This window comes from Nicotiana sylvestris, chromosome 10, assembly GCF_000393655.2.
Source record: "Nicotiana sylvestris chromosome 10, ASM39365v2, whole genome shotgun sequence".
Lineage (NCBI taxonomy): Eukaryota > Viridiplantae > Streptophyta > Magnoliopsida > Solanales > Solanaceae > Nicotiana > Nicotiana sylvestris.
Window position 1 is genome coordinate 71,270,020 of NC_091066.1, and position 22,994 is coordinate 71,293,013.

At 37.4% G+C, this 22,994-nt stretch overlaps 1 long non-coding RNA gene across 1 annotated transcript; it reads left to right on the plus strand.

Annotated features, from left to right (window-relative positions):
- Nucleotides 1-217: 217 nt before the first annotated feature.
- LOC104222138 (uncharacterized) lies at nt 218-1,380 on the plus strand. Its single transcript, XR_011403082.1, has 2 exons — nt 218-874; nt 1,016-1,380. It is a non-coding gene; the product is annotated as an uncharacterized lncRNA (long non-coding RNA).
- Nucleotides 1,381-22,994: the final 21,614 nt, after the last annotated feature.

Genomic DNA, 22,994 nt, shown 5'->3' on the forward strand with positions numbered 1-22,994 from the left:
CTCGAGGCCCCCAGGACCTCAACCAAACATGCCAACATAACCCATAACATCATTCAAACTTGTTCCAATCTTCAGAACACTCAAAACAACATCAAAACACCAAATTCACATCGAATTCAAGCCTAAGAATTCCAAAATCTTCTAAATTACGCTTTTCATCAAAAACCCAACCAAACCACGTCCTAATGAACTGAAATTTTGTACACACATCCCAAATGACATAACGAAACTACTACAACTCTCGGAATTCCATTCCGACCCCTATACCAAAATCTCACCTATTAGGAAAATGCCAAAAATCCAATTTCGCCAATTCAAGCCTAAATCTACTTCGGACCTCCAAAACACATTCCGATCACGCTCCTAAGTCCCAAATCACCTCTCGAAGCTATCCGAACCATCAGAACTCATATCCGAGCCCTCTAATACATAAGTCAACATCCGGTTGACTTTTCAACTTAAGTTTCCTCAAAAGAGACTAAGTGTCTCAAACTTTACCAAATCCTTTCCGAACCCGAGCCAACCAACCCGATCACATATAGAACCGATAAACAAGCAATAAGAAGCAGAAATGGGGAAAACAGAACGGTAACTCATGAGACGACTGGCTGGGTCGTCACACTTACCTTTGCTTTCCGAAAGCCATTCAGCCAAAAGGCGTTCGAGATGATACGACTTGTATTGTGATTGACATACAACCCCCAGAAAAAATAATTCCTCCTCCACCGCCGCCCAAAAAGTCATGGAAAAGAGTATTTAAGTCCATGTTTCGCAAAAAATCTTCCGAGTCATATTGTAATATCGAGAAAGATTGTTGTGAAGCAGATATGGTGGAAGAACTATTTGAGGAAGGATCTGCATCACTTTCAGACAGGTATGCGTCCTGCTAAGTGGTACTTTGCATTATAAAACTTGTGACGCGATTCCCTTACATTCATTGCAAGCAGATTATCTATTTCAGGTAATATGGTGGCACAATTATGGATTGATACTTATTTTTTCCCGATGATTGCAGGTTAAACACGAAATATCCAGTCTGTAATGTGTTTAAGTTATTCACATGTGCCGTCTGTCAAGCGGAGATAAAACCTGGAGAAGGCTTTTCAATACATGCTAGTTCCTTGAAAGCAAGAAATTTGTGGCTGTGGGATGGTCCTTTCCTTTGCTCTAGCTGCCAAGAGAAGAAAGAAGCCATGGAAGGAAATTAAAGAGACCTTCAGGAATTCAGTGCCTCGCTTTATATATACATTTTAAAACTCTTGTCTCATTAATGAATTAAACTATGTTATCAAAACATCAGAAAGTCTGTATTTCTGATGGTTTCATCCTCTTTCATTTGTAAGTATCAATATACAGCTTTTTAATTTTTGTTTCACCCCAGTTCTCTTATAGTTTGGAATATCTCTAATGACACTATATTCATCAAGTCTCAGCTTTGTGCTGCCTACCACCCATCACAGCTGGTTTGGCTCTATAAGTGTGACACAATATAAGGACAGGTGCATACATTTGAAGACTTTAAGATAAATGCACCGAGAGTGTAACGATTCTTTTATATTATTAATACTGTTAGTTTAACCGATTATAGCATGTTACTACTTCATTTCGAGCTATATGCTGTTGTAGCCCAACTTAAATTGATAATGTAAAGATTCTTCACATTGCACAAAATATAAACTCAAATTTAAATTGCAGTGATGCAGTAATATAGTATTTGGTGGAATAATCTAAGTGTGCATAAGCTATTCTGGACACTACCATCATGAAAAAAAATAAAAAAGAAACTGTAGTTAATAACCAATAAATATAATGAATCACCTTGCTACTAAGCTGACACGATACTTCCTTTTCAATTGGTCAATATCGGGACCAGATGGCTGCTGGGCTGGAATGAAAATATTCCAAACGAGAGTTTGTTTGGTTTTATCCATTAGAGCCATAGACTACAAAGTCTGTATTTATCTGATTGTGTCACGATCTTAATGTGGAAGTATCAATGAATATCTGTTTTGTTTTTTGTCTCACCCTTGTGTCTCTTAGTTCGGAAAATACCTTTAAGGCTTTAATAACAGAACTATTGACAAGTCTTTGATTTGTAGTGCCAGCCATTCATTAGTGAAGCTGGGGGTTTTGGCCCCTGGATTGACACATTATTTTATATTCGCTAAGGATCTTGAATTGCTTTTCTTTTGTACAATCACAATCTCTGAGATTGCTCCCAGAATATTATGCCTATGAAAATTGAAATGGTATATCTAAACTAGTTTATTTTCCCCTATGACATAAGTAGAAGATGTACCACTGCGAATATGTCAATCTTTGTTACTTTCTAGTCTATTTTGAAAAATTTGTACGAAGTGCACACCAAATAGATACGTCAAGGTAAACAAAAGATGCATGTAACATAGATATAGTAGAATAAACGCCAAAAACTATTGTAGTATAAACTAGGAGTATACAGGAAACCGATAAACCATGCCAAACTGATAATCCGAGTTAAATCGAAAAAACAATCTGATTATGGTTTGGTGTTGAACAAAATATCTGACCATAATTGGTTTGGTTTTGATTCTAACTAAAAAAAGTTAACCGAAACCAAACTAACCCGATATATATATATACAAATTTTAAAATATTTTATACATAAAAATATCTATCATAATATAATTTATATATATATTTTTAATTTTTTTCCATAATTCTCTCTTTTAACGTATTATTTCAAGTTTGGACTTCAAATTTTTGAATGGTCCAATACGTTTTATAGCCCATAAGTATTAGTAACTTAAATAACACCCAAATAAAATCAAATCAATAATAATATTAACCAAAAAATAAATTACATTCAATACTAAGGGTCTATTTGGAAAGTCACCCGGTAATTGGAATTAGTATAATTACTAGGGTAATAATTAAACAACTTAGTAATTATGAGGACCTATTTGTTTGTCATAAAGTAATTACATTATAATTACAAGCGTACTGTTTGGTTGCACGGGTGTAATTACACAGTTAGATTAAATTTTAAATAAAGTAATTATCAAAATTTAAAAGTCAATATAATAAATATATGCCAATAAATGATTTATTTATAAGTATAAATGATATTAGATTTGGTATATAAGACGCATATTTTTTCTTGAATATACACAAATTAGTAATCATATATTTGTAATTAATAATGTAAAAATAACTGATATATATTTTTCAAATTAATAATATTTAGTTTAATTAATTATAAAAACTAAAAACACATGTTTTGTAAGAACATCATGAAATGAATTTTTGATAAAATAAAATAATATTTATAAATATAATGTCATAAATTATGTAAATGTTTGACAAAATTAATCTATCAATTTAGTGTCCTTCTAGCAGAAGTTGTGGATTTTCCTATTTTTGCAGCTAAGAAGTACTTGTCAAGAAATTTTTTCGTCATATGTTCCCATGTCCTGATTGATCCAGTTGGTAAATTTCAAAGCCAGTGCTTCGCGTCATGCTTCAGTGAAAGGGAAATGCCTTTAAGCATACTGCATCTTTGGACAATTCATTGTACTGAAAGGTGTTCATGGTTTCTTCAAAGTCCATCAAGTTAGTGTTCGGATCTTCATTCACCTTCCCTCTAAAGACATAATTGTTCTGGATGGTTTGAAGCAAACCTTGCTTCAACTCAAAATTATTTGTTGCTATGGGTTAAGGTCTGACACTTGACAGTCATGATTATAGACTGGTCTGGCATAGTCACCTAATGATCTCCCAGGGGTGGGGGCCATATTTTCAAACTGGTCTTCAACCAGAGGTCGATTTAGATTGAATCTTCGACCCTTATCTTCTTCGACAGGCTCATCAGCAACTCTAAGGGTTGCTTCAATTCCTAACCGTGCAGCTTGTTCTCTATGTTGTGTTGCTTCTCTTGCAGCTAAGTTCACTCTATTATCACTGTTCTTTGTCATGTATTCTTGGGTTGAAGGTTGCCTCAATTTTTTTTTTTGGTGAATCCTCTTTCTTTTATCCGTTGTCGCATGTGTTTCTCCAACTCCGATTCGTATGATATTACTTCCTTTGAAGAAGATCGAGTCATACACCAAGGAAGTTAGACCTGTATCATGCACACAAGTGAGAAAATGTGAATACAACAAAGTAAAATTAGTTCCTAAATTAGTACCAAAAATTATTTGAGCACTATTGATTGCCAATCCCCAGCAACAACTTCAAAATCTGATGAGCGCAAAATACAACACAAAATTATTGCTAGCTAGTCAAAGATAATATAGTTAAATTATCGTCTCCACAGGGATTGAATATAAATACTGTTCGGATAATCTTTAATTAATTACTATTTGGGAAAATTAACACTTTATTGAATGATTATAAACTACGATTAACTACTAAATTTAAGCAGTTACCAATTGATCACGAAAGACAATAGTTGAGCAACAAAAATATATCAGTGAGAGAAATAAGGGTAATTGACTAGACAAATGCAAGACAGTTGATTCGGGATCTAATTCTTGAATTAGTTCACTCTATAATACGATGAACAATTGCAATAATTGCAACGATGGTTAATTTCAATAATTGATCCAATTGAAGCACGATGAACAATTGCAACGAATAAAACGATTGTTATAATTTAAAGGGTAACTTCTCATGACTATTTTCCTATTTTCTAGTTCGATAAATAATTCAAGTGTCTCTTTCGATTACATAGTTGAATTACAAATTTAAACTAGAGCATAAGATGTAAAGAAATTCACTATAAAGCTCCTCTTTCGATTAAGCAAAATAATAAATAACTTCAAAATATGATTTAAAACTCCATTAATTAATTCAAACAATTGTCAAGAATCGAATCCCTATCAATTTATCACTACACCATATCAATCGACACCCTAAGAGAAATTACTCCATGACAATAGAAAAAGCATCTCAGTTAGGGTTAAAAAACATAGAAAACATCAATGCTAATGATTCGATACAAACTTTCATATTGCACCGATTGTTGGTTGAAATCTTGATGAATTCATGTGTCTCCTTGCCTTAGTTGCTTCTCAAATCTTTCATAGGTCAAAAGTCCCTTTAAAATCGTATTTTTGATGTATTTATACTGTGTATAAATGGGTCCGGACGGAACTACCCTTTCCAAACCGAAACAGAAAATAACTCTAAGAATTTTATATAGGAGCGACACGCCTCACATCACACCATGCGCCACATATGTGAGGATTTTAAGGGGCCTTGCCAATTGTTTGTCAAGCAGATTTGCACTACCGTGCCATGCCCCATGCGGCGCGGTAGTGTAGTTTTCTTAGAGTAAATTTTTCATGCACATTTTGATATTCCAACTTGGTCCTCGACTCCCGAACGTAATCCCTGTTTAATTCTTTGGACTTTTACTCAAACTTCAAAGCTCTGTAGCGACCCGATCGTTCGTTCTGAGAGTTATAGCCCCATTTCTCCCCATCTATGCTTGTTTATGTGTTGTTCAGCTGTGTTGAGTTGTATCATGGTGGTAGGTTTGGGTTCGGAGTAGTTTTGGAGTGAAATGAAAACTTAGTCTCTTAGTTAGAAAGCTAAGTTAGATATGTCAACCGGAAGTTGACTTATAAGTAAACGATTTGGATTTGGATTTTATGATTCGATTAGCTTCGTTGGGTGATTTTAGACTTAAGAGTGTGTCCGGAATGTAATTTAGAGGTCCATGGTAGAATTTGGCTTGAATTGGTGAAGGTTGAAAGTTTAGAAGTTCTTAGACTTGAATTCGAGGTTGATTTGATGTTTTGGTGTTGTTTTGGGTGTTTCGGAGGTTCGGCTAAGTTTGGGTAGTGATATATAATCTGTTGGAATTATTGGTTGAGGTCCTGAGAGCCTCGGGTGAGTTTCGGATAGGTTTGGGTTGTGTTGCGCTCGTTTTTCTTATGTTTTGACGCTGTTTCTTCAAGCATAAATGATATCATATTAAACAAATGAGCTCCGATTTTTTTTGATTGAAGCATTAGATCTGTATTATAATTACGGACCCGTAGCAAAAATAATCAATGAATTTGGACATTGTATGAGAATTTTATGGTCATTTTACTAAGAATTAGGTTGCCAGATTTTTCAGATTAATTACGAAATTACCACTGACGGCGTATTTAAAAATCTGCACTATTTGCAAATATTGAAACCAACATATCTCATTCATTATAAGGTCAAATTGATGTGATTCAAAAGCCTAACTTGACTATAATTTCATAAGAAATCTATTGGAGGCATAAAAGCGAGTTTCGAGATCAATTGGTACGAGAAACGAGGCAGAATATCTGACAGAAAAATATATAAAATAAGAGTTTGGTCATTTGGTCATATTTTGAGTTAGGGAGCTCGGATTTGGGCAATTTTGGAGTCGATTTCCACCATAGGGATTGGGGGTAAGTGTTCTCTACTCGGTTTTGGTTATATTTCATGAATCCATCTTCGTTTTCGGGATTTGATTGATGATTTCAAAATGAAATTGAAGGAGTTAGGGCTTGAGTTTTGGAGAGTTTTAGGTAGGGATTTGAGGGAGCAAACGGATTCCAATTTTGATAAATTTTATATGGTTAGACTCGAGAGAGGACGAGGTTTATTATTCTGCCATTTTTTGACTAGTTTTGAGACGTAGGCCGGGCCGGGTTTTGGCCGATTTTGGATTTTTGGCCTATTTTTATAGTTTTTATTGTGGAATTCGATTCTCTAGCCATGTTGATTATATTATTTTGATTATGGTTAGATTCGGAGCTTTGGGAGACCGAGTCGAGGGACGAGGACATCCCGGAGTAGGATTTTATGCTGTTGAGGTAAGTAACGGTTTTAACTCAGGCCTTGAGGGCATAAAGCCGGAGAACTAGATATCATGTGATTGTTTGGAGGTGATATCCATGCTAGGTGACGGGCGTGTGGGTGTATACCTCGAGGGATTGAGACTTGGTCCATCCCGTGAGGCCTAATAACCGTTATCTGTGTTTATGCATTTACTTGTTGGTGAACTTGTCTGCCTTCACGTTAGAGATCATGTTTAGGCTTCATTCATGCTCACGTTGTTTGTACCCAGTCATAGAAATTATTGTACATATTTACCTCAGTCTCTATTATTTTGCTGATATGTTGTGATACTTGATGTGGGCTATGTCCCCTTATTAGTGGTGCATGGTGAGGCTAGAGAGATACATGACTGAGTGAGGCCGAGGGCCTAGTTGTGAGGATATTAATACCATAGATCATGAACTGTCTGCGTAGAACATGAGCTGACCATGCAGGTCCAGGTATTGATACCATAGCGCGTGAGCTGTCCGCGTAGCACGTGAGCTGACCGTGCGGATCCAGGTATTGATATTATGGCACATGAGCTGTTCGTGCTTAACGCTTGGGTTTTGGGAACCCCTCCGGAGTTTGTACATACCCCAGTGAGCGCAGAGTGTTGAGTGTGTTGAGTGCTGAGTGCGAGTAATGAGTGATGGAGTGACACTACTGTGAGGTTGTATTTATTTATGCTGCTGCTGCATTTATCTGTTAAATTTCTTTGTGACATTGTTACACCCCACAATATTACGTCAATATTACGTCCCCCAGTATTATATTATGACAATATGCTCTATTGTAATATATTACGATGATGTTACGTCCTGCAGTATTACATTACGGAGATTTTACGCTTCGCAATAATAAGTTATGGTAGTGTTGCACCCTGTAGTATTGTACATTGAGTTTGTCGTAAGGTAATTGACATTAGTCCAAGGTAAAGATTATTTGGAGATTATAAGGATTATGTTATTTCAAACAAGTGATGAGTAAATTCGTGAAGGTAAGAGGGGAAACAAGTCAAAGAAAATGAATTTTTGTCCAAGTTTGACATGTTGGGATAAAATACGGCCCGAGCTAATATACTCGGTATTTATGGACTAGTGTCATACAAGGTACCATGTGACCATGATAGTGGGATGTATAAAGTGTATTAAAAATAAGTAGAATTTTAAGTAATTTGATATAATTCTTAATTATGCGGGTAATTGGTTAATTACCGGGTAGCGAGAAATTACCTAATTAAATTAATTGTAAACTTTGGATAAGTATCAAAGTTAAAACGTGGCAGCCCTTGATAATACATTAAATGACTCATAATGTCATTTGTTAATGTGGCAAGATTTGAGAACTCTTGGGTTTAAATATTAGAAGTAATCTATATGTATATTATAAAATAATGGACATGTTTGATCTTAAAAAAATGGATGACTCTTTACCCATTTAAATCTTGATTCATAGACTCACGGGTGGAGATAACAAATTTCAAAATTTTCAAGAATCTTCCTTATTCATTATAAGACTTGTAATTCATAATGGAACGTGAATTAATTAGGAAAAGTGACGGATTATGGGCAGAATGTTCGTACAAAGTTACACTGCGTAATAACAACGGGATTTTGCGATTCTAAGGAAGTACGGTGCAACCTTTTCCAAGAATATCATACGAATTTTTCTCTACTCCAGGTATGTTAAGGCTAAGCTCTTCTTTCATTTGGCATGATCTCATCATTACATTTATATCCCGGAATTTACGTATATTTTGCTAGTCTCGTAAATTGCGTATATTTTTCTAGTATTGTTAGTTATAATATTCTCTTTATCGGGACTTCATATTCAGTTGAGTATTTCCTTCTTCCAGTCAAGAGAGCAGAGAGTTTATATATATAGAGTATTAAAAGTATTTTCATTACCATCGAGCTATAATCGATGGGCAGGCCCCTATTGGGAAACCTCTGATAAGATGGTAAGTTATATACCGAGCCTACAGTGGCCGAGCACTTATGAGTGAGCCCAGTTGGTCGAGATATAGAGCCTAGTATGGCCGAGCACTTATGAGCGAGCCTACTATGGCAGAGCAATTATATATATACCGAGCCTACTATGGCCGAGCGCTTATGAGCGAGCCTAGTTGGTCGAGATACAGAGCCTAGTATGGCCGAACGCTTATGAGCGAGCCTACTATGGCAGAGCAAATATATATGTATACCGAGCCTTATAGGGCCGGACAACTATTTTACTTACTATATTGAGAGAATTGAGTCAGTATCAACAGGTAAGCATATCTTCAGATTATCTTTGACTTCCAGTTACTTGCAGTTATTATATTATCAGTTCAGTTTCAGCTTTCAGTATATTGCTTTACATACTCAGTACATTATTTCGTACTGACGTCCCTTTTTCTGGGGGCGCTTCATTTCATGCGTGCAGGTCAGACAGACAAACGAGTAGGCCTCTTCAATAAGTGTTGCCCGAGCTCAGCTTGATCGGTAAGCTCCATGCCTTTCGGAGTTTCCAGGTCTAGAGCCTTATGTATATCTTGTATATATACGTATATATGTCATGAGTAGGTCGGATAGCCGTTCCGATCACAATATATCCATTAGTAGAGGCTTCTAGACATATCTTGTCAGTTAGTGCAGTATGTTGGGCTTTCAGGCCTTGTATGTATATTTGGTTGGTTTGTCAGTTGTAATAAATATGACGGCCTTGTTGGCCAAGCTTTATATTCATATTTAGTCAGCATTCGTTATCTACTTGCAATGTGGCCCATGGCCAAAATATGACATCATATATTCAGAGTCCCTTAGTTGCAAGTTGGTACGCAAGGATAGGTAAGGCATTGGGTGCCGGTCTCGCTCCCCCAAGTTCGTGGCGTGACAGACATTTACTGAGTTATGGAGTATACCTATTTATTTCTGTTTATTTTTTTAATTGTGAAAATAAATAATTTGAGTGTTTTACTTAGCTCGTCACTACTGCTCAGTTCCTTAGTTATTTCTGTTACTATTGAGTCGGTTGTACTCATACTACACACTACACTTTATGTGTAGATCCAGGTGAGTTAGAGCGCGGCGATCGTTGAAATCAGGTTGGCTATATGTGGAGATTGCAAGGTAGCTGCTAGTGTCTGCAGGACCTTGTTACTCCTCTTGTCATTTCTTCTTTTGCACAGTTAGACAGTTTATATATCTTAGTTTATAGTTTTAGACGCTCATGACTTAGTGACACCCCGATGTTTGGGGCTCGTTTCCATATTTTTCTATATTATATTTTGAGTTGATTTAGTTTATGAAAAATTTAAATGTTGAAATGTTTTATTAATTTATTATAATCGGTTTAGTAGTAATATTTCGAGAAGTAGGCCTGCCTTGTAACACGATAGGCTCCATCACGACCATGGTTAGATTTTGGGTCGTGACAAGCTCCAAATTGTTCAATTTAGCTCCAAATTATCTTTTTAACTCGGAATCATTTCCTGCCATGCGTAAAGCACGTAATAAGTGCAATTTACTATCATTTAAGCTCAAACACATGTAAAGTACAGTTGTTCGAGTACCAAACACGACTAAAATATGGATTTCTAGTCTACCATCAAACCCCCAAAAAATCCAAAAAATCCGAGATTGAAAAATCTGACTTTTGTTAGTTTGGTTTGATTTATAAATTTGAAAATCTGACACTATTTTTTTGATTTGGTAATTAAAAAATTCGAACAAACCCGACCTATTTGTCACGACCCCAAATCCGCCTAGTCGTGATGGCATCTAAACCTAATGCTAGGTTAGCTAAACATACAACAAGGTAATCAAAAATTATAGATTATTCATAACTAAAAAAAATAACTGAATTCTATATAACCTCTCAAGGACTGGTAGTACAAGTCACGAGTGACTATAAATAAGATTACAAATTTGGTTTGAGAAAAGATAAATAATTCGTTTGAAATTTACATAAACAAAAATATAAATTTTAAACTACCGCGAACAAATGGTAGTCTGTGTCTGGAATGCTAATATGCCTCCAATGCCAGGCTCCGTCTTCCACGGCTACGCAACTCCGAGACCTGCACGCAAGGTGCAAAAGTGTAGTATGAGTACAACCGACCCCATATACCCAATAAGTATCTTGACTAACCTTGGTGAAGTAGTGATAAGGTTTTTTTTAGTAAAAGATACTTATTGATATAACCTGTGCAGTTGAATTGCAATAGAAACAATACTGGAACATAACATCAAAGAGTACAAGAATAAACATGTGAAGCAGTAAATGATTACTAGTAGAAATTACTTAGTTCCTCAATGTCACAACCAAATCCTTTTCTTAAAGCGATAAGTCTCAACCAAAAATAGTAAATCCATGAACTTTCATAGTATAAGAAATGTACTCAAGATATCAAATCAAATGGCAAGGCAACATCCTTCGTGCATTTATCTCATCCTCACCAGATACTTGAATGTGTGTCAAATCAAATGGAACGACAACACCATTCGTTCATTCATCTCATCCTTATCAAGAAAAAGTATAACAGTACAATCAAGTGAAAGAAATTCCAATAACAATAACGACAAAGTGTAAAGCACACAAGTAATAGTAACAAACAAGGCAGTGCATATGGACAACGGTAACCGACTAGGTGGGAGGCATAGAAGTAATGATAACAATTAAGATAAGAGAATATAAATTTCACTAACTAACATGGTAGAAGTCTTATACAAAAGTGCAACAAATAAGAAATGACATATAAGTAAATATAATAACCAAGAAGGAAAGCATGATCTTTGTAAGCTTGACGAATAGGAGGCATGGATAAATAACAAAGGCTTATAAGAAAGTGCAATAAATAAAAAATGGCAAATATGTAGATATAATAAACAAGAAGGAAACCATTATCTTTATAAACTATACAATTAGAAGGCACGAATAATACCACAATAATTGAGGTAGAGGACAAAGACAAAACAATAACGACAAGTGAAATAGAAAATATAGGTGCAATAGTAACAACTCAAGAGAAAGGAATAAATATATACATAAGGAAATGATATCATAATATAATGCATGTCTCCCGTCCTCGCCTGCATGGAAATACCCTTCGTGCCATGAACACATGATAATATAAAAATAATGGCACGACATCACCATTCGTGCTTTTACTCTCGCCCTCACATGATAATATATATATATATATGAAATGCCACTATATCATCCTTCGTACTTTACTCTCTTCATCTCATGATAATGTATATGAAATGGCACAACATCACCATTTGTGATTTGCACTCTTCCTCATCAACGATATGTATATTAATAACGAGCAAGGTAGGAAGTATGAATAACATCAATGAGAGTGATTAAGCAAATACTCCAAATGAACATCAATCACAGGTTTCAAGACAATAACAATTTAATAAACCTCAACAACCATATTGTTCAAGTGTCTTAACGAATCTCAAAAGTGATATTCAACTCAAGTATGGAATCCAAATATCTCAAGAATAACTGTCATAGCGATGCATTTGTGATTAAGTATAGTGATGATCAAATTTAGCACGTCAATAGTTTCATAAAAGTTCATCAAATTTTAATCAAGTTATAGTAAGGTAAATCATGATTTCTAGCATTAAATTTCATATTCATATTAATCTAGAAGTCAAGTAAAACATGAAGCAAGAATGCCACATATTCCAACGAGGCTGTAACGACCTGACTTGTTATTTTAGAATTAGCATCCCGTCCAGCAGCATAAGTCCTCGAGCAGCTTCATATTAAGTGTTATGACTTGCGTGTGTGGTAAAGTTTGATTTTCGGAAGATTCGGATTAAAATGAAAGAACAATTCTTATTTTTTGATCTTAAATGAAAAGAGTTGATCAGAGTTTGACTTTTGAGCAAACGACTCTAGAATGGAGTTTGGATGATTCTAATAGCTTCGTATGAGGATTTTAGACTTAGGAGTATGTCCGAATATGGATTTGGTAATCCATAGGACAATTTGGCCCATTTTGGCGAAAATTGAACAAGTTGGAGTTTTGAAATAATTATAAGTTCGACCAAAGGTCGACTTTGTTGATAACGGGATTGGATTTCAATTCCGGAAATTTGAATAGCTCCGTTATGTCACTAATGACTTGTGTGAAAAATTTGACGTCATTCCGGATTGATTTGATATGTTTCAGCGCAAATTATATAAGTTGGAAGATTTGAAAACTCATAATTCGATTCAAGATACGATTTGTAATTTCAACGTTGTTTGATATGGTTTGAGGCCTAGAAAAAGTTCACATTGTATTTTGGGATGTGTTGGTATATTTGGTTAAGTTTTCGAGGGCCCTGGGTTGTTCCCGGATGGTTAACGAATCAATTTTGGACTTGTTGAAGCTGCTAGAAATCTGCTTGCTAGCGTATTCGCTTCTGCGAAGCCTCAGTCGCAGAAGCAAGACATTCATCATAGAAGCAACCTGGGCAGAGCTGGTGTGAGATCGTAGATGCGGAAAATTTTTCACACCTGCGCAATTGTAAGTGCGGTGTATTGCAGCACAGAAGCTGAGAGGAAGCGCAAAAGCGCAAATGTGCACGCACCTGCGATCACGTTGAAGTGGAAAATTCTTCCGGAGGTGCGAGACGGTAGTGGACAATGAGACTTCGTAGATGCGAATTTCGGCTCGCAAAAGCAATGTCGCAGATGCGGCATTTTTGTCCGCATAAGCAAAACTGGATAGAATGTTTAAGGACCAAAAATGGTCATTTCATCATTTTCGTTTTCTATTTTGGATCTCAATTTTGGGGCGATTTTGGAGGAGTTATGTAAAGACCCGGTCGGTCATTTTGAGTATTACATCCCCGTTCTTCCATTTACTACTCATTTTATGCTTTACAGTTATTATGTGACTTTTCTGGGAGGTTTCGGAATCAATTGGAATACTTAGTTCTAAGATTTAAAGCTTAAGTCGAAATAATTGACCGGATGATGAAAAATGTGTAAACGACCCCAAAAAATTTTGCTAAGAAAATTAAGGTTTTATGGTGCTGAGGTAGATTAATTAGTACAAAGGTTGTATAAATTGTAAATGAAAATTTTTGGCCGAAGAAGGCGATTTCGCGGTCGAGTTTGCGATCGCAGTTTCATTATACGGACTGCATAAGTGCCGTAGAGTGAAACAAAAATGAGCCAAGTTTGAGGACAATTATACGACCGTAGAATCATTTCGCGGACCGCAAAACCTATCACAGAAACAACTTGGAGATTTCTGGAGCAAAGTTCTATGGTGCATTATGCGATTGCAGAATAGGTTTGCGGTGCATTTTGCAACCCCACAACAGGTATGCATGTCACAACCAGCCGCAGACCCAACACAAAACAACCTAGTTTTGGGAGATCAATTCTTCGATCCATTTTGCGGGCCGCACGTAGTTCTGCTGTCCACTCTGCGATCACAGACTTGAGTTCGGAGAGTCCATTTTCTGATTTTTATAACCCGACCCAACTTCAATATATAGTCCTTGAAGCTCATTTTGGAGAAAAATCTGACATTTTTAGAGAGAAGGAAGAGTGTTCTAGAGAGAGGAAGAAGCTCAAGTGCTTTGTTTATCAAGATCTTGTTCAAGCTTTGAAATCCAACAATGAAATATCAAAAGATCTTCACCCAAGAGGTAAGGTTCTAACCCTAGTCTTCAATTTCGAGTTTGGGTAAAGATGGTTGATTGGGAGTATGATTCTTGGGTGTGAGAGTATTATTTATACATGCTTGTACCAATAAGGTTTGTGGGAGGATAGGGTTGAAAATGATAGAAATCTTTAAAGACTTTAATTGAAGATTTGACGGTCGAGTTGATATTGGAATATGGTGAAATTTGTACGGTTGGACTCGTGGTTGGATGGGCGTTCATATTTTGTAACTTTTGTCGGGTTTCGGGACGTGGGTTCTATTATCGATTTTTGGGTTGAATTGTAAAATGTAGAATTTTCATATGGAATTAATTTCCATAATTTGTATTGGTTGAATCGAATTAATTATGACTAGATTCGAGGCATTCAAAGGCCGATTCGCGAGGAAAAGGCATAGTTGAACAAAGAATTACATGGTTTAAGGTAAGTAACAGTTCTAAATTTTATCTTGAGAGTATGAAACCCCGGATTGTTTGATATATGATTGGTTTTGAGGTAACACACATGCTAGGTGACGGCCGTGTGGGCGTGCACCATAGGAATTGTGCCTTAGTCCATTCTATGGAACTGTAAACTTGAATAACTTGTTGTTAGCTATATTCTCTCCATGTGTTATAGAAATTTGATTGTAAATCATGTTTAGCCTATATGTTGGTACTGTTGGGACCTACAAAGGCCGTGCTACATGTTGAATTACCTAATAATTGCCAATTGGTACTCAGTCTCAATTTTACTCCCATATCATATCTCAATTTCTATTATTTCCTTGTGATACATCTTTCTGAGAGACCGAGAGACTAGAGAGGTTGATGATTTAGTGAGGACGGGGGCTAGATTGTGAGGATATTTATGAGATTTGGCTGCACGTCGCAACATGTTTTCATTATTTATGCCATTATTGGCTTGTTATAGCGCTTGGGCTGAAGGAGCCCCTTTGGAGTCTGTATACACACCTAGTGAGCACAGGAACCTACTGAGTGTGAGTGCCGAGTGCCGAGTGCTAAGTGGTTGAGAGGAAAGAGTGATCCGCATAAGGGGCCCAACCAGTTACAGTAGTGGTACTGGAACCTAGACCAGCTGCAGACGACGATCCGCAGAAGTTATTGGATAGATGGACTAGGCTACACCCTCCTGTCTTTGGATGCGAATGTCATGAGGATGCCCAGGATTTCATTGATAGGTGCCGGGACAGACTGCACAACATGAGGATATTGGAGTCTCATGGGGTTGACTTCACTACTTTCCAGCTGGAGGGCAGGGCCCATAGATGGTAGCAGTCTTATCTTCTTGGTAGACTAGCGGGTTCTCCTCCCATGACTTGGGGACAGTTCACAGAGCTTTTCTTGGATAGGTATATTCCACCCTCCGAGAGGGAAGATTTGCACTATCAGTTTGAGCAGCTTGAGCAGGGTCAGATGTCAGTGACTGACTATGAGGCGAGGTTTTCTGAGTTGTCTCGCAATGCACTTATGATACTTCCTATGGATGCAGAGAGAGTACGGAGGTTTGTTACGGGACTGCACTCCTATATTAGGGCCAATATGGTCCGAGAGGTTGAGATAAGGACTTTTTGTCAGCTAGTAGTGGAGATTTCTTGGAGGATTGAGGGCTACCATCAGAGAGGTAGAGAGTAGATGTAGCAAGACAAGAGGACACTTTTCTTTGGAGAGTTTAGAGGTGCCCCTGCTAGGGGCAGATGTCAGTTTGGGAGGGGTCAGCCTAGCATGCCCCCACATTCATCACCACCACCTGCTCGAGGTGCTCTAGCGCGCCCCTATTTCAGTGCCATGCCATAGAGTTCTTACCGCCCACCAACCATCCAGGGTTCTTCTAATGGGTACTCAGGCCAACAGGGTTCTTCTAGCTCCTATTTTAGTGCCATGCCGGAGAGTTCATACCGCCCATCGGATATTCAAGCTTCTTCCAGTAGGTCTACATGCCATCAGGGTCAGACATCAGGGCATTAGATCGCCGTACCGTGGGGCTATTTCGAGTGCGGAGATCTTCGTCAAATAAGGAGATTCTGCCTCACGCTTCGGGGTAGGGCAATGCAGCAGGGTCAGCAGCCCATGACTACAACACCGGCTGTCCGGCTGTCTAGAGACGAATGGCAGGCTGGTAGGGACCGTCCTAGAGGTGGAGGCTAGGTAGGGGGAGGTCAGCCAGCTATTGTTCAGTCAAGCAGAGGCCAGCTAGCCGGCACTTGTCGTGCCCCTTTTTCTCGCGAAATCGGGTTTTGACATGTGACAACTCTTTTAAGGAAAGTGTTAAACGAGAGAGTTGCCATTTAACGGATTAAGGTGCGTTATGGCACCTATTTGCAAATAACTTTGTCTAGCCAGTTTGCGTCACTAAAGATCGGGTAAGGGCTCGAAATTACCTCGAAGAGAAGGTGTTAGGCACTCTTCAAGGTCCACAACTGTGGGTCCCAGCCGAAATCAATTATATGAATTAGTCAATGTGATCAAAGCTAAGAAACAAGGAATTACTAAACTTGAATAATCGATTGAAAGACAAGGGGAAGGGGGTCCTAAGTTTTTAGCCTAAAGGATCACCCCGTGCAACATAAATAATACTTCATAACTCCCTCGAGATGGGATGTTACTCATATTATTCAGCAGGCACAAACTATCATCTCCTGCTATCTAATTACTATCTTTAAGTTGTTTACCTGAAGCGCACTAGTCAATTCTAAGTTGTGTCCTATACGTGCACTACCCGTCCCATGCTTATAATCCAGGAGGCATTTGGACCTCTATCTTAGGGTGGTTCTAGACTTTAACTTAGGCTGCTCAAAAATGTCAAAAAACTAGGCGACATAGAAAACACATTGGACTTTCACTTATAAGCAAGTAAGGGCTCAAGTTGGCCTCCGCACTTAGACAATAAATGCACGCGAGTCAGATTAACAAAGACAGTTGCCGATTTTAATAAGTTGAGGTTTCAGAAACCTATAGGCAGGATCTCTATGTAAATTTGAATTTAATGAGTGGGCAGTTTACGACCTCTGAAACCTATAAAGTTGCCTACTGATTATAGGTATAAGCGATTAAACCTATATGCACGATATCTAGGCATTTTATGCAGTAATTAACAGTGGTAATTATAGGATCATATTTAGAATTGGTTAATTGAATCCTATAGGCATGGTTTCTAGTAATAATAGTTAGCCCAACATTGAGGACTATTAAAGAAATGAGTAAAACAGTTAACTGATTCAGATCATATAAGCATGATTTCTATAATGAAAACTGATTTTAGATCCTATAGGCATGATCTCTAAAACTGATTTTTGTTCATATGGGCATGATTTCTATAATCAAAACTGATTTTAGATCCTATAGACATGATTTCTAACAAGCAGATGTAGAGAATATTTTTAATCAAATAAAGGATATATAGGTAGGAATTCTACTAGAAAATAATACGTTTTGAGCAGGGATAGAATTCCTATAGGCATGCTTTCTACAATAACTGGAAAGTAGTATGTTTTGAGCAAAGACAGATTACCTATAGGCATGATTTCTAACACATAAAGGCTGAAACATGTTTGAACAAGATAACACATTTTAGCTAAGTGATGTGCCTATAGGAAGGATTTCTACCCATTTTAGTGCAAGCATAGGATAAAAGCCCTTTCCCCTATTTTACTAATACCCCAAATTGTTATTACATGAATTATTACAGACCTAGAATGAATAGAATAAATCACAACAGTAGAATAGCTATAGGGAGCCTACAACTGGACCAAAAGTACACCTAGCCACGCCAACCTTCATTCTCATGGTTCACAATAACACAAAATCATATGTTTATCGACATAAGGCAACCAGGACTTGGGGGATTTCCCAGTGGCTTTAAAAATAGAATTGAGCATATAGAACCAAAACCCCAATGTGTCAGAGTTCCCAAGGGCTTCAAGAACCCAAGGCAGTGCTCACACTAGGGAAGTTAACGGAGATCATTTAGAGGAGGGACTAGAGACCAAGTCCTAGCGTGTCAGAGTTCACAAGGGCCTCAAATGGACCTCGAGCAATGCTCACACTAGAGAGGTCAAAGGACAGAACCTAAATAGCCTTGGCTTTCAGCCGTCTAAGAGTAGGATTCAAAGTTAAGGGACAGGAATTGAGAGATTTAAACAGACACGACCAAATTGAACATATTAGGCAAACAATTGAACAAATAATAGAACAAAGCTAGCTTAATGTAAATTTAGGAAAACAGGTTCAACACTTGGCACAGAAACAATCCTAATGTAAAGAGAGGCTGATAAGAACATGTTTGCAGGATTGACTGGGGGTTATTATCACTAGACAGGTTGAAACATGATTGGGAATTATGCTAAGTATATAGGCAACATTGTGCTAAATACAATAATCACAGAAATGAGAGGGCATCATATTAGCAAAGGGGCAGGATCACAGACACATATGCCAGGGCATTTTTACAGAGATTCTGGACAGCATGAAAGGTACACAAATAGCAGATAAGCATTCAAGTATTGTTATAGAGGTCTAATTAATAGAATATGATTCAATTTGTGCCATAGGTTTAGCCTAACACATTAAAATAACAATTCAAAACATACTGAAATAACTGTTCTAAATCACAAGCAAATACTAAGAGGTATGAGATCAAATAAGCATGCTGAGGACCATAATGACTAACACTGAAAGTCTCAACACAGATTGCTGTAGGGATTCTAGGGGGTGGGTGAATAAACATGTTCATCGGCATTCAAGAGCCAATACACTAACTGAATAGGCCCTAAAGGAGTTCACTAACTTCAGAACAGGCAACATTAGGATCAAACAAGTGTTAAAAAGACCAAGACATACACAACTAACAAAGATAATGCCTAAACATCACTCATATGAATATTGGATCATGGATTCAGCGATAATAACATATACAAATCAGGGACATGTAAGAATACATGTGCAGAAGTTAAGTGACTCACCAGTTAAGCGATAAATGCAAGAAAAGAACAAAACCCACAGTGTTCTGAATCGTCAATGCGAAGCAAAAACCCAAAACTTAATGGCCTTGGCTTTTATCCAGCCAAGACCACAGTAGAGAATGAAATGACAGAGTAAAGTTTTAGATCTAATGAGGTTATAATGATTTCCAAGTCTGTTTAAAGGGAATGGGGGAAAGGGTTTATATAGTGGTAAAGATTAACCCATAAACATGGAAAATCATCAGTCAAACACTAGAAAGGAAAGCAATCGTAATCAGTAAGGAAAAGAGGAAATTCCAGAACCCTAATTTTAAGCACAATACACAAATTGACGGAAATAAGAAAAGGTAAAAATCACATGATGCATAGAACAAGAGAACATAGACAGAAATCTATTCAAAAATCAAAGAATTGAGTCAGATTTAGTTTGATTCAAATAGTATCTGAAACCCTAAATTAGGGTAAGTAAAAATCGATAAAAATAAACAGATCTACACATAATAGGGCGAACATAGACAAGATAATACTTAAAATAATCGGCTTGAACCAAATTTGGTTCAAAACAAAGAATATCTGAAAACCCTAGTTTTAGGGTAAGTAAAAATCTTGAAGATACATAGAGATTCTTAGGGTTTCATACCATAAAAGAACAAGAACGAACATAGATGGAAAAGGGTCAAAGAACTGAATTAGATTTGGTTTGATTTCGAAGAGATTTGCTTGCCATGTTTAGGCAAGAAAACTAGGTAACACCATAAATGAACCAGTAGTGAGGGGAGGTAAAATAAGGTAAGGGAATCCATGGTGGATTCCAATTTGGGGTCGGATTTAGGAGGGCTTGATAGGAATGGCAGCTAGTGTTCATGAGAGATGAGAGACGAGAGAGTTCTGGGGTGGCTGGGGGTGTAAAATGATTAGGGTTAGGAGTTTGGTTAGGTTTAAAGGGGCAGATGTAACGTGGGCTGTTGATCTTAGAGATCAATTGTCCTGATTTAAAGGCTCCTGGATCGAGTATAAAAAATGGGTTTGGGTACTGGGCTAATGGGTTTTGGGCCAAGGGATTGGGCTGGTGTAAGGGTAGTTTTAGGTCCGAATTTGGGTAGGGATTTACGCAAAATTTTAAATACCCGATTTTAATCAAATAAATAATTTATGAAAGCAATTAATAAATAATAAAAATATTATTTATGCACTAAAATGGTTTAAAAATTATTACTTAACATTTTAATAATATAAAAATCATTTTCTGCATAAATAATGTAATTATACGTTAATATGGGCTATTATTGCAAAGATGTGCAATTTAGCCTTAAAAATGTAAGTATAATTATAAAAAATACACTAAAAATATTTAAACATTATGTTGGTATAAATAATGAATTTAGATGATTAAATCATCATAAGAATAATATAAAGGATAATTATTAAAATAAAATGCAGGAATAAATTGGTTTAAAGTCTTTGAAAATTATGAAAAATTACAAAAAATATTTGTATATGTTTATGAATCAAATATTGATGCATATGCACCATTTTGAAAGTATATGTATGTATATTAAAGATAGGAGGAAAAAATTGGATATCAACAGCTGCCCCTCTATACCCGGGAAGGATGAAAGAGTTGTCGGGTAAAGAAATGATGACCGATTTTGACCGAATAGAGTGGTCTTGAAAATATAGGCTGAACCTCGATTTTTGAGCTTCCTACATATTTCTGGTTTTTTAGGAATCAGGCCATGTGTAGTTCTGGATCCAACGGTGAACGAAACCAATGGCGTTGTTGTAGGAATGGCCGTGTGTTTTGGAAAGGGTTCTTTTGGAAGGATAGTATCAGATGAATTTATGCAAAGTTATGAATGTGAATTTGAGATGTTATGGATGTATCACAGGGTAGATATCTGATTGGTCATAGAGTAAAAGCGAGTAATTGATGGGAGTTGGTTATGTTTGAAATAATAGCAGGGTGTGAACGATATAAGCGGAAACCGGAGCGAAGGTTGCTCCTGTTTGAAGAATAGTTATTTCCTAGATTACCTGCAAAACTTAAAACACAATGCATACAAAATATATATGGGCCATTTTGAGAATTTAAACATGATGAAAATTCCCTTTGAACCATGAAGATTGTCTTCGGACGATGAGGATGATGTCCTTAGACCATGATATCCTGGGCCATGAATCGTGAGATAAGGGATTCGTAGGCCATGAAATGATGTTCTTAGGCCATGAGGATAGTGCCTCTGAACCATGACGTCTTTGACCAATGGTATGCAGCGTTGAGAGATCCTCAGGCTATGACATGGTGTCTTCAGGCTATAAGGACGATGCCTTCGGACTATGGCGCCTTCAGATAGATGGCGATGTTTCGGCCCATGAAATGCAGAGACATGATGATGGATCATATAAGCGAAACAAGATAGTGCTTAGTCTTGTATAAGTTTGGGACAGAGCCTAGCCCCCGGAAAGGAAAAATAGTGCTAGATTTCAAGTAGCGTAGCATTCTTCATTTAGACAAGGAAAGGCAGATCTTAGACTTATGCATTTAGGGATAACCTCATGCAAGAGAAGGAGACAAAGGTTAGTCTCAAACAGTAGAAGGCAGTGCTTAGCCTTATGCAATTGAGGAGGTAGGGCTTAGCTTCATGCAAGAAGAGGAGACAAAGCTTAGTCTCATGCAATGGAAGGCAGTGCTTAGCCTTATGCAATTGAGGAGGCAGGGATTAGCCTCATGCAAGAAGAGGAGACAGAGTCTCAAATAGTGGAAAGCAGTGCTTAGCCTTATGAAATTGAGGAGGCAGGGCTTAACTTCATGCAAGAAGAGGAGACAGAGCTTAGTCTCATGCAATGGAAAGTAGTGCTTATCCTTATACAATTGAGGAGGCAGGGCTTAGCCTCATGTAGGAAGAGGAGACAATGCTTAGTCTCATGTATTGTGAGGCAATGCCTAGCCTTATGCAATTAGGGAGGCAGGTCTTAGCCTCATGCAAGAAGAGGAGACAATGCTTAACCTCATGCAATGAAAGCCATTACTTAGCCCTAAGCACATATGGAGGCACTGCTTAGCCACATGCAAGTAAAGGAGACAATGCTTAGTCTCATGCAATGGAAGGCAGTGCTTAGCCTTATGCAATTTAGGGAGGCATTGCTTAGCCTCATGCAGGAAGAGGAGACAAGGCTTAGTCTCATGCAATGGAAGGCAGCGCTTAGCCTTTTGCAAAATGGAGACAATGCTTAGTCTCATGAAAGGGAAGGATAGTAAGCGATAGCAGGGCATTTTCTTATCTGGAGCCCTATGCAAATATGGAGGCACTGCTTAGCCACATGAGTAAAGGAGACAATGCTTAGTCTCATGCAATGGAAGGACGTGCTTAGCCTTATGAAATTTAGGGAGGCATTGCTTAGCCTCATGCAGGAAGAGGAGACAGGGCTTAGTCTCATGCAATGGAAGGCAGCGCTTAGCCTTTTGCAAAATGGACACAATGCTTAGTCTCATGAAAGGGAAGGATAGAAAGCGATAGCAGGGCATTTTCTTATCTGGAGCCCT